Source organism: Mastomys coucha, unplaced genomic scaffold (assembly GCF_008632895.1).
Source record: "Mastomys coucha isolate ucsf_1 unplaced genomic scaffold, UCSF_Mcou_1 pScaffold16, whole genome shotgun sequence".
Classification (NCBI taxonomy): domain Eukaryota; kingdom Metazoa; phylum Chordata; class Mammalia; order Rodentia; family Muridae; genus Mastomys; species Mastomys coucha.
The window spans coordinates 104,045,265-104,058,759 of NW_022196898.1; the positions used below are offsets into that span (position 1 = coordinate 104,045,265).

At 39.1% G+C, this 13,495-nt stretch overlaps 1 long non-coding RNA gene across 4 annotated transcripts in view; it reads right to left on the reverse strand.

The window, feature by feature from the left end:
* Positions 1-13,495, reverse strand: part of LOC116093981 — a 46,588-nt gene that overhangs the window by 21,372 nt on the left and 11,721 nt on the right. The window contains exons 3-7 of one of the 4 annotated variants that reach the window (XR_004119910.1): positions 13,268-13,315; positions 11,596-11,846; positions 7,363-7,507; positions 4,012-4,094; positions 3,062-3,562 (exon numbers count right to left, since the gene is read on the reverse strand). This is a non-coding gene — a long non-coding RNA (uncharacterized LOC116093981). Of the gene's footprint in view, positions 1-3,061; positions 3,563-4,011; positions 4,095-7,362; positions 7,508-11,236; positions 11,416-11,595; positions 11,847-13,267; positions 13,316-13,495 lie in introns of those variants that run through there. The other 3 variants (XR_004119911.1, XR_004119909.1, XR_004119908.1) reach the window with 3 other exon arrangements.

Below are 13,495 nucleotides of genomic sequence, written 5' to 3' on the forward strand. Positions count from 1 at the left end.
AGGAAGAACAACCCACATTCCACAAGGAACTCAAGAAGAAGGAAGACCAAAAGGTTGACATTTCATTCTTTCTTTAAAGGGGAAACCAAATACCCACAGAAGGAGTTGCAGAGATTAACTATGGAGCAGAGAATGAAGGAAGGACAAGCCAGCCTAAATATAGCTATCTCCTGAGAGGTTCTGACAGTACCTGACTAATACAGATGTAGAGGCTCACAGCCATCCATCGATCTGAGTACAGGGTCCCCAGTGAAGGAGTTGGAGAAAGGACCAATGGAGCTGAGGGGTTTGTAGCCCCTTAGGATGAACAACAATATGAACTAAGTACTACCCTCAGAGCTTCCAGGGTCTCAACCACCAACCAAGGACAGCACCTGGAGTGGTCTGATTGTTCTGGCAGTATGTGTATAGTAGAGGATTGCAAATTCAATCATCAATAGGAGGAGAGGACCTCGGCCCTGTGAAAGTTCTGTGCCCCAGTGTAGGGGAATGCCAGGGCCAGAAAGTGGGAGAGGGCAGGGTGGCAGGCATGGGGAAGGGGGAGGCAACAGGGGTTTGTTTTTGTTGTTTTTGTTTGTTTCTTTGTTTTTTGGAGGGGAAACTGGGAATGGAGAAATTTACATTTAAATAAAGAAGTAAAAAAAAAAAGCTAGCTTCGGCAAGGACAGTTTGTGCTACTTGAGACACTATCTCAGTAATGAACATAAAAAGTCAGATGTACCACAGTAAACACACACAAACAAAAACAAAAACAAAAACCATTTTTACCATTAACAGCATTGAACAAAGACAAAGGAAACAAATGGTGAAAATCTGGCATGAGTTCCCAATGAATTCACAGCACCTTCAGCAGCAACTTATACAATGATGGCTACTTCTCATTTGGAGAAAAAATAATTAAAATTTCATGATAGAAATAAAGAAACACTACCTAGCAGAATGAAAGAATGGCTTGCTTTGCCTGCCATTTGGAGGCATATAAACCTAGTTCCATTTTAGAATAATCCATTTAGTTTCTTGATTCTCCTTTCCTTTCCCTTAGCCTAATACCTGAAAGTCAAGAACAGTACCCTCTAGAGAAGTCATAAAGTTCAAGGTTTCCCCAAAGCAAAATCTGCAGGATATCTACTTGTTCATATAGGCTCAATAGTGATGCCTGTGTGCAAGCTCAATATGCTTATGGGTGGATTCTATAGACTACAGGCTATAAACTGTGATTAGTTCTCTGGTTTCTTTATTACAAGGTAGAAATCCAGGATCTGAACAGACTAACTTATTGAAAAGCTTTTGGTGGTTGTGGTGGTGCAGTTATTGTAGGCAAAATATGTTCCCCTTTGGTTGTTCAGCAAAGGCTGCTCTGTGGTTGACTGTTGACTACCGATAACTCCCTAAATCCTACAGTTTTCCTTCAAGTTTACATTCAAACATCAGGGGAATTTTGAGACCTTTTATGCTTCAGAACTCTTTATTTCTACAACCAGCCAACAAAATCTCTCTCAATAGAGACTGAAGCCATATAGTCAGCACTACCCACTGAGGTAATCTGAAACTAAACTGAGCAAGGGCTGTAACCATCCTTGCTAGGTCCCTTCATAAGAACATCTGGATTGATGTTTTAATGACCAAGCAGGGCCCAGGAATCTTGATGGGCCATGCTAGAATCTGTATCCCATGCTCTATGTAGCACAAGACCTCAAGGAACCCAGACTATGTTGAGAATATAGAGGAGACCAGGCAGCTCTAGTTTTAGGAATGTGTGCTTAAATGAGTGAAACTGAAGTTCAGGTATAAGCGGAGGGAATTTGTTATTGTCACTGGGTGAGAAGTGAACTCCCAAGAGCACAGGGTATGACTCCATTCAAAGGCTCCATTACTGTGGCCTTAGTAGATGCTGCCACTTAGGGTCTCAATACAAGCATTTCCCTCTGCAAGCTCCTTTTCCTAGTGTCTGCTGTGAATGGATGCTTCCCAATGGATGACTAAGCAGCCAGAGGGTAGACAGATTTCCACAAAACTATTCTCAGGCTGGAGTTTCCTCACCACATTTTCTTATCAGATAACTTGACAGTGTACAGTACAGACTCCCAATCCATATCCCATCCACACTGTGCATTTCAATCTATAATTATGTCAGTGTATTAACATGTTGTCTGTCACAACTAGACCTGCAGTTTAAATCTACATTGACAACATTGGTCTTTGAGTCTTTTATGCTCACTATCTTACTCAGAACCAAATACATACTGACTACAGATAATTACATATAGAAAGATCAGCCATAGTTTTCCTACTATAACTTATTATCTTTCAGTGCCTTTAGCAAAAATATGATGTCTAAAAATAAGATAAAGTTACAAACGGTTAAGCATGGAGACCCCACACATGGACACACACATTTAGATAAAGGTTATCCTTTGTGCGCCTATGTATCATCCATTGGAAACTGAGTCTCAGTGGCTAGTCAGGTCACATCAGTCTGTCCTTTTTACCATGTACATCTCTCTGCTCTTCTCACTACTGAAGTCCAGACTACCAACTGTATAGGGGGCAGGGAGAGAGTTAAAATTTAAGAAGAATGAAAAGAAACTCAAGAGTATGTGTTTGTTTTGTTTAAATACTCATGCCTGAGCCTCACTCTTCACCTCATAAAGTTAATACATGTTATTAACAAGAGACCAAAACTCAGACCACTAAGTCCTTGTGACCCTTAAATGACAAGGCAACACTGAATTCCACAAATACTGCCAGTCCTACTGAAATTGAGGGAGGCACATTACAGATTTTAATGGCATTGTTGAGATTGCTCAAATATTAACATACTTACCACACAACCACAAATACCTGAATTTGAGCCACAGAACCCATGTAAAAGCTGACAATTGTAATGTGTTCTTGAAATCTCAGTGATGTGGGGGTAGAAACTGGGGGATGCCAATTAACTTAGCTCCACAAAGAGATCTTATCTCAGAAAATAAGATAGAATGTGAGAAATGGCAGCTGAGGTTTACCTCTGGACTCTACACATGCACACATGAGTACACATACACACACACACACACACTTTTTATTTCAAACTTTATTTTTAGTGGTTCTTAAATGCTTTAATCTCCCTGTAGCCCATCACCCACTAGAGATAGTGGGAAAGAAAGGATGGAGTGGGGCGAGGAGGAAGTGGACCTGTTTAGAAAGGTTCTTTGGAGTAATTCCCATCTGTGTTGTCTGGAAATCAGCAATTCAGTTCACAGGATGGCAGCAGCAGCTCGCTCCACTCGCAAACACTTTATGGATACATCAGCAGTCCAGTTTGGTAGAGTCTGGTTAGCAACAGTGATGACTAGACTTTGCGGATACAGCCAGGCCTCAGCCTTGGCTTGAGTCAGCAGGAGGGACCAACAGGAACATCAGGAGAAGTTTTTGGCTGTGCCTCTCTCAAGGAAGCGAAGATCAGTGAAGATGAGAGACACACTGGTCTTGCCTCAGCACATGCATCCAATCATCCCAAGTCCATGGAAATGGCAAGAAACTGTAACACTCCACCAGAAGGTTTTTGGTGCATTTCTCTCTATGGAGTCCCAACAAATGCAGCTCAGTTATGCAGTATAAGGCAAACCAATACATGTGTCTTGTTAGCAAAAAATACTTCATGTGTTCGTTCATGTGCCTGCTTCAGCAAAATGTTCCTTCATGAAAGGCTTTAGCCTTTCACACCTGTGTCCACTTTAATGAAATATTCCTTCACGTGTTTGCCCCAGCAAAACACCACCCAACTGACTTTCCAAAGAACCCTTAAGTTTCCACTTCAGGCCTGCCTTACAGTTTCACAGGTTTAATACATTATCATTATGGCAGGAAACATGGCATTATGCAAGCAGACATGGTGCTGGAGTATCAGAGTTCCCTATTTGGATCCATAGTCAGCAGAAGGAGACTATGCGCCACACTGGGCATAGCTTGAACATAGACCTCAAAGCCCACCCCAACCATGGCAAACTTCCTCCAACAAGACCGTACCTTCTAATAGTTCCCGTTTCTGTGACCAATCATTCCAATACGAGAGTCTATGGGGGCCATACTCATTCAAACCACTATAATATCTAAAGTGGAAAAAAAAAACTAGACTTAAATCAGTGTTCAGAGAGAATTAGAAAAAAATGTAACTTCATTTGAGACCATTTCCCTTGTGATCGCAGAGTCCTGGCTACCAACACTTACTATAGTACCAGTCCTTGATTCTTCTTTTTCTCTTTACTTATTACTTCTGATGACCTAAAACACTTGCTTGTATGAATTACTGTATTATATTTTAAGATTAAGGTGTTCTTTTTAAAATCATTTTATTTGTTTATTTGATAAGCCCTTCTCATCATTAAAGTCCAGACTACCCCTCCACAAACCCCCATCTCATCCCCCGTCTCCTCCTTTCCCTTTGCCTCTATGAGGGTGCTCCTCTACCCATTCATCCCCTCCTGCCTCACCTCTCTAGCATCCTCCTATGTTTGGGCATCAAGCCTTCTTCTGCTCCTATTCAAATTCATGTCAGATGAGGCCATCCTCTGCTACATATGTATCTGGAGTCGTAGTTCCCTCCATGTATACTCTTTGGTTGGTGGTTTAGTCCCTGTGAGCTCTGGGTAGTCCTGTTAATTGATATTGTTCTTCCTATAGAGTTGCAATCCCCTTCAGCTCCTTCAGACCTTTCTCTGTTTCTTCCATTGGGGTCACCCTGCTCATTCTGATGGTTGGCTGCACACATACAAATTTTAAGTATTGTGTGTGTGTGTGTGTGTGTGTGTGTGTGTACTCTGTGTCTGTGTGTATGCATGTTTAACAAGTATGCCCTGAGTAAAATCCAAATTTGAGTTTTTATGGCTAGGAAGGCATTAACTGTTGAAATTTTCAAGGCTCAGACAGACATTTTTCCTAGGGATTATCTGACTCAGATTTAGAACTATGAGAGGAAGGCCTTATTTCTGGGTTCATTTTGAGCGTATGCTGCTTCCTTGATTGCAGTTCAAATACACTTAAGCTTCACACAGATTTATAAAGCAACTAACATCTTTATGTGAGCATAGATTTCACCCTTCATTATTTTTATATGTCTACCAGATGAATTTTTGTCTTAGAAAGTGTCACAGTAACTATGAGATAGGCTCTTCACAGCAAATCTATAAATTAATGTTTCATGCTTTGATTAAGAAGGCTCAAGCTTCGATTTCTCCGTTACCCTTTTCAGGTAAATCGGTTGGAGTGACATTTATAAAAACTTGAAGAGCCTCTGTCTTGATGGTTAAATCTTACAAATTTTGAGGAAAATTAAATCTCCCAATCTGAAACCAACTGGATGCAGAAGCTTCTCGGGTCTTCTTGTTTCTTCCCCATCAACATTATTATAATGTGTGTGATATATGAATAATCAAGCCCTCTACGTATACTTTAGTTCCCCTGTGTGCCTCTAACAAACCCTGCCTTGGTTTCTCTAAAGTTTGGAATTTGTTCAGCTTCATTTCTTTCCACGGCTTTACTGGGTTATCCTCCAGTATTTCCTTCTTATTGAAGGGAAAGGCAACGAACTGCCATTCCAGCACGGTCTGGATCTCATGGTTTCTTGTACCTCTAAAAATATTTTCACTACTTTATCCATCACTTAATTTTGTTAAGATTCTTTAGAACTAATGACTTTGCTCTTATCAAGTGCTCAGAGCTCCGTACTGGATGTAGTTAAGCCAATGAAAGTAACTCTATAATCTGGATAGTGAGAAAAGCCCCTATCCAGCTGTGCAGCACTGCATCCCTATCCAGCTGTGCAGCAGTGCATCCCTATCCAGTTGTGCGGCACTGCATTGAGTGCTCTATTTGCCTGGTTCACTCCCTGTGTGGTAGAAGATGGGAGTTCATTGGCATGCTCAAAAACATCCATCGGGTCACTTCCAAGGATCAACATCATATTGGGGACAAACTGAGCCAGACATAAACCTTTCTAGGTTCAATATAAATGGCCTGCATGAAACACATTGGCTCTTGCAGCTAATACTGTCTCTGTTTCACACATTTTGAAAGCAAACAAGAGAGCAGTGAGTGTCAGTCTCTAGACTGACAGCTGAAATAGAGGTCATCTGTATTGTGTTCTGTTTTCCAAAACTTCATTTATTTTGATATTTGAATTTGCTGGGTTAGAGTGGAATACTTCTTGCTAAATTAGGAACTGACAATGTAATTACTGGTGATTGATATGCTTTGTTTGTCAGAGTCAAGGCTGGAACATGAAGCACTCACCTTTACTCTGATTTGCATTTGTCATCATCAAAATAACACATATATAGAATAGAGGTAAATTAGAATCATTGGATTCAGTAATAGTGGAAAAATCCTAAGACAGGCAAAATTCTATAAAGTACTAAACCACCTCATTCTTCATTGTAGGGTTGGGCCCCATATGCTACATGGTTCATTTGAAATTTCATGCAGATCTAAATATGACATATTCTGCTTTAATGAGCAACCCTTTAAAAAATCATTGTGTGTCTGTACTCAGTATAAAACTCAGTGTAAAAACCAAGGGAAACTGTCCATACTTCCTCTTGGCCAAATTGTACAACATGGTCTGTGAAGATAAGAGTATTCTAGACATCAGTAGTTTTAAGTATTGGTATACCAGCAAACATCCTTCATAAAACCTGTCATTTTCAAGATTAATCTGCCTTTCCTACCAGAAGCTCAGGTGGACAGGAATGGTATTGCCATGGGAATTGGTGCACTGGTTGGTATTGTCTCTGTGTCACTAGCCAGGCAAACATACCAGTGATCCATAAGTATAAGATTCAAATCTACTACTAAAATGTTCATAATTGTTCAACTGTACTTTCAGATCCCACTGTAAGGGTTATGTAGGAGTCCTCTATAGTATCCACTGTGCTGGGCATACCCTCACTGCTGGAGTGATTATTACTTTTGATGGCTTCCCTAACCTCTGACTCCGTGGCTTGTGGCTTCTTTTAAAGGAATTGTATCTCATTTCACACACGCAAAAATATATTTTAAAAATGCCAAGGTTGGTTTTTAAAGATTTACCTTATTTTTAACTTCCCCTATGTGTATTTACACATGAGCATTAGTGGCCACAGAGCCCAGAAGAGTCAAACTTTTTATACTGGATATTAGAGTTGTAGGCAGTTATAAGCCAACCAGCATGGGTTTTGGGAAACAAACTCAGGTCCTTTGAAATAGCAGTACTTTGCATTAACCACTGAGCCAACCCAGTTCATGACAAGGAATTGGAATATATATGAGAAAGTAGCCTGGGAAAAAAGACTGTGGAGATGACATAGATACACATCTTTGTAGTCCAACCTTGGGAGGATATACCTGGTAAACATAGCTACTTGAAGTTCTGAGTTGCAGACAATAAATTCGCAAGCCAATATACCCCGAGATGAAGAACTCAGTGACTTCTTAGCTCACACATTCAGAGGGTCATGGTGGGAAACATGGCAAGGTGCTGGAGAAGAAGCTGAGAGGTCACATCATTATCCACATGCATCAATCAGAAAGAGCTAACTGGGAATGGCATCAGCTTTTGAAAACTCTAGCACACCCCTGACATATCACTTCCAACAAGGCCATGCCTTCTGATCCTTCTGAAAAAGTTCTACCAACTGGGAACCAATCATTCAAACCCATGAACCATTTCTATACAAACCACCACACATGATACGTAGAAGGAATTTACTAATGAATCATAAACTGTCTTTACTATTTTCTGTGTGCTGGGGGGACTCTTCTCTATAGCAAGAAGTTTCTCAGAAAGGTGTTTAAGTGTACATAGCACACACACGTAAGCATTAAATTTATACAGTGTACATGATCATAGTTGCAAGGTCTTTCTCCATGACTGAATTGTCCCTTGGCAAGGGGATGAGAATAGGCCCGACTGGGGTCATATAGAATTAAACTAGTATGTACAATGCTGCTCTAGAACACAGTTTCTGTCCCTCATGAAGAGTAAAGTGTTTCCAAGGTGGGGAAAGTTTGATGCCCCAGAGTAGGGGAATTTTGGAGTGGTGGTTCAGGAGAGTGGGTGGATGAAGGAGCACTCTTATGCCGGTAGAAGGGGAGGGGCAGGTATGAGATGGGGGAATGGCAGAGAGGTAACCAGGAGGTGGAACATCATGGGCGGAGGGGTTGGTGGAGGAGGTAACCCAGAAGTGGGCTATTATTTAAGATATAAAGGAATGGAATGATTAATAATAAAATAAAAATCCAAAAAAAAAAAATAGATCTATTAGATCTATTTGCATTCTTCTACATGCTGACTGCCAGTTGAACCAGCACCATTTGTTGCAAATGTCTTTTTCCCCCACTGGATGGTTTTAGCTCCTTTGTCAAAGATCAAGTAACCATAGGTGTGTGGTTTCATTTCTGGATCTTCAATTCTATTCCATTGATCTACCTGCCTGTCTCTGTATCAATACCATACAGTTTTTATCACCATTGCTCTGTAATACAGCTTAAGGTAAGGGATGGTGATTACCCCAAATAGTTTTTACTATCCTGGGTTTTTTGTTATTCCAGATGAATTTGCAAATTGCTCTTTATAACTCTATGAAGAACTGAGTTGTAATTTTTATGGGGATTGCATTGAATCTATAGATTGCTTTTGGCAAGATGGCCATTTTTACTATGTTAATCCTGCCAATTCATGAGCATGGGAGATCTTTCCATCTTCAGAGCTCTTTGATTTCTTTCTCCAGAGACTTGATATTCTTGTCATACACATCTTTCACTTGCTTGGGTAGAGTCACACCGAGGTATTTTACATTGTTTGTGACTATTGTGAAGGGTGTCATTTTCTTAATTTCTTTCTCAGCCTGTTTATTCTTTGAGTAGAAGAAAGCTACTAATTTGTATGAGTTAATTTTATATTCAGCCACTTTGCTGAAGATGTATATCAGGTTTAGGTGTCCTCTAGTGGAAATTTTGGGATCACATAAGTATACTATCATATCATTTGCAAATAGTGATATATTGACTTCTTCTTTTCCCATTTATATCTCTTTGACCTCCTTTTGTTGTCTAATTGCTCTGGCAGTACAACAATATCAACCAACCAGACCCCTTTCACCCCCCAGAGCTCCCAGGGACTAAACTACCAACCAAAGAATATACACGGAGGGACCCATGGCACCAGCCACATATGTAGCAGAGGATTGCCTAGTTAGCCATCAATGGGAGGAGAGGCCCTTGGTCCTGTGAAGGCTTGATGCCCCAGTGTAGGAAAATGCCAGGGCAGGGAGGTGGAAGTGAGTGGGTGGGTGGGGGAACACTCTTATAGAAGCACGGGAAGGGGGATGGGATAGGGGGTTTGGGGGGGATGACTGGGAAAGGGAATGACATTTGAAATGTAAATAAACAAAATATCCAGTTAAAAAATTGATTTGAATATTGTGGTTTTTATTTTAGCTGTTTTGCTTCTTAGTCTTTATAATAAATGCACGAGTTTACAGGAAGTTCGTGACACCTGCACATTCTAAGACTGTCTACTTACTCTAAGCAGTAACTAACAGCCCTTGAAGACTCCTTTCTACTCTTTGTCATCTCTTTTCTTCAGTTTGAAATCCTCTTTCAGTTTTGGTCATATGAGTCTGGTGGGGATGCCTTTTGTCTGTGCCATATCCCTCCTGTTTTCAGAGGATAGTTTTGCTGGGTAGTATAATTACATGTTTCTGCTGACAATGGCTGCCAGGTTTACTGTGTGCCCCTTTATGTGTGTATATATCTTTTCTGACATTGAGAATCATCTCTGCATACTTACCAAGAGAGTTTGAGTGTTATATATCTTGGTGTGGACTTAGATGTGACTTTGATTCATTCAGTACCTCTGTATTTGTGTCTAAAGGTCTGATTATCTCTTTGAGAGAATTTCTCTACCTTTGATATTGTTGAGTTCCTCTTGCACACCAAGGAGGCACAGACTTAGTCTCATGTGCTGTGCTGTGAACACATAAGTAATTCCTTATTTTTCTCATGAATTTTTGCTCAGTGAGACTTTCAACTTAAGGACTTTTGGTTTGGTACTTTTTAAAATTCTTTTACTTTTCTTGAAAAAAAAAACTGAACTGAGTAATTCCTCTGTTTTCTTAGTGTATATTTTATTTTCTTTTAAAAATATTTGATTTTTTCTTACATCTGTTTTCCAGTATTGCTTAAGATGTGACCACTTTCTGACATCTTGATGTTGGTGGATGGTGAAGCTGGTATGTCTCACTTTTGAGAAAGAATTATGCCTTCCAGACTTTATTATGGGGTCTCTGTGTGTCACAAGTTTTAAAGGGCTCTGATCACTTCTGTTTAAATACCAGAGGGGCCATAAGTCTGATTTGCTCAAGATGGTTTTTGTTAATGTTTCAGTAGAGAGTAATATAAGACTGAGATTTGCCCCAAATCTACATGTGTTATTCTGTACAGCATGAATTTGATTGAGTTATCCTGTCTCTACATGGGGCTAGGGTTAGCACAGGAACCAAGGGAGGGGTCCTGTCCTTCCAGGATCTACCATCTTAGACAGACTTACCAGGGAGAGATCAACCCTACCTGCCAGAACATATCTGACACCACCACCATTGCAATGCTGTGTTATACCCCGAGTCGATACCTTGCCAACATGGTTGTTGCATCCATATGCACACTGCTATGGATAACTGTGCACTGAGATTTATCCTTGACTCTCAGCTGTTATGTGCCCATACTGCTCTCATAGCATACTCATTGCTCATTTCTTTTGTTGGAACTTTATTAATGAATGAGTGAATTAGCTAATGTGTGCATGTGTGGGCAGATGCAGACACCGAGGGATATATGGAAGACAGAGGAGACCTTATGGGAATTTGTCCTCTCCTCAACCATGCTGGTCTAGGGGATAGAAGCCTGATGGTCAGGTTAGGAGGCAAGTACTTTCCCTACTGAGTTCCAAATTTGTTTGTCATGTAGAGGGTAGCTTTCAGGTTCCTTCTTGTTTGGGTTAGATTTTAATTAAATTCTGTGTTATTCATTGTCAAGGGTATAGGGTTACAGATGATACTAAGAGTCAGCCATAATGCTGAAACGTAATAAATAATTTTGAATTTTGATGTGTATATTTTCTCCTTACATATGTCTGTTATCACATTTCTCCAAAGAAATAGAATCAATAGAGTGGACAAGGATTGAGAATGATTGATGATAGATAAGTGAGAGACAGACAGACAATAAAGAGAGGATTTATTATAAAGTTGGCACCATACTTTCAGGGTCTGAAACGTCCACACTACCATCTGCAAGCAGGTACGCCAGGGAAACCAGTAGAGTAAGTCAAAGTCTGAAGCTCTAAGTACCCAGAATCCAGTGATCTGACCCACATTTTGAGCTCAAAGGTTTGAAAACCTGGTAAAAGGGCAGCCAGGGAAGGAGATAGCTGTTATGAGTTCCTGAGTCAGAGGATGAGATATTCTAGAAGAGGAGCGAATCCTCCCACCCCCATGTCTTGCTGCTTGGGGGTTTTCCCAAGCCGCATTGGTGATCACCAGCTTACCTATGTTGGCAAGGGTAGATCACTTTACTCACCCCTCTAACGCAGATGTGAACCTTTCCTCAAGCAACTTGAAGGACATACTCAGAATCCACGTTTTACCAGATGTCTAGGTATCCTTCCGGACAGTCAAATCAATGAATACATTACGACAACTAATTACTAACAGAATCTTGAGTTGTTTGACCTTGGAACTCTGTTAATTTACTGTTGCTTTCATAGAGGAGTCAGTTGCTAAAATACATATTCCGATGATACAGTTGATTCTGGCTCATGCTGTCCTGCCCTTTTACAGAAAAAATAATTATTATACATCAAGGAAAATCTTTGCATTCTTCTTTCAATAAAACAACCATTTCAGTTAGCTATTTTCTTCTAGATAAGAAGATGAATTTCAAAATGACATATTCTCATGTATAAGTCAAAGTATGAACTATATTCCTGGTTTTAAAAATGCTTATGCTTACAAGAAATCAATTCAGTGTCTTGTTTTTATGACTCTAATTTCACTAAACATCTCCAGGATAAATGGGCTGTTTCTAAAACAACTTTTTTTGTAGTTGTTTATTCAAACTACAAGCACTGCTAATTTATAAAAAGATAGATATCCTCTTTTCATTAGTAAAATAATTAGTTTAATTTTGAAATGACAGCTAGGCAATGAGGTGTACGTAGAAATGAATACATTAGCGAGAGGAGTATTGCTGTCTAAAGTATATTATTTCTTTCTGCTTACTTTATTATTGGTTGTGTTGTTAACTTAGCAACAATTACTTGCTAATGCCATCCCTAATTTTACATTATGAATATGATCATTGTTAATCCCATTAGTGACAAGAGACAATGGATATAGTGTGTGAAATGTTCAGTATGTTCATTTATTGTCAGGTATGTGCTAAAACTTTTCATTCTTGCAAAATATATTTGTATTTAACAGCTGGAAAAACTGTTTCAGAGGCTATTAGTGTGACTGATAAGGAAAAATTATAATTTTATTCTACCATCTAAAACCTGTTACAAAGTGTTATTTCTATAGCATCCTAGGAAAAATTTGTGTATATATTTAAATAACTATATTACCTTATTACTGAAAATAAGTAAGAAATAAACCATCTACCTACTTATGATCTATATTAAACTTTTATATGTCTGCAATTATACATATATTTGAAATCTAGCATATATTTATGATATAAACTAATCTTTTGTGTACATCTGTAAATTATACATATAAATATATTTAAATACATATGCATATTTTATGACTCAATATAATTAATATTTTGGAAAAAGCAGGAGCATTATTCTCCTAAAATTAATCTTGCTCTTGTGATAAATGTAGCACTGAAAACATGCCAATTTGGGCTTTACTTAAGTAATTTCTAAAAATGCATTTATTTTCATGTGCATTGGTGTTTCAGCTACATTTCGGCCTGTGTGAGGATGGCAATTCCCTTAGAACTGGAGTTACAGAGAGCTGTGAACTACCATCTGGGTGCTGGGAATTGAACCTGGGTCTTCGATTAGCCAGTGAGTTATATCCAGCACCTAGCAATTTTAGGTTGTAATAAGAAATGTAATTTAATAGGAAATGTAATTTGTGGAAACAGTATTTTGATTTAAAATGTCTAGAATAATTGCATAGGATAAAATAATATTGATTTGGGAAAAATATTTCAAGGAATTTTTTTTCTAAAAAATACGTACCTAATAGTTTCTTCTTGTCTAACAGTAATGTGAAATCATGTATAAACACTGTAGTGGAAATAGATGGATTAGAATCAGTTTGAATCAAACTGTGGTCAGTAATCTTTGTAAGCATCATTGCAAATGGCAGTCAGCAAGCTGAGAGCAGAATTCAAATACCATCGCTTGGTTCTAATATAGAGGCCCTGATACCAATCTCACTTAGCATCTCTAGTACCTACCCATTTC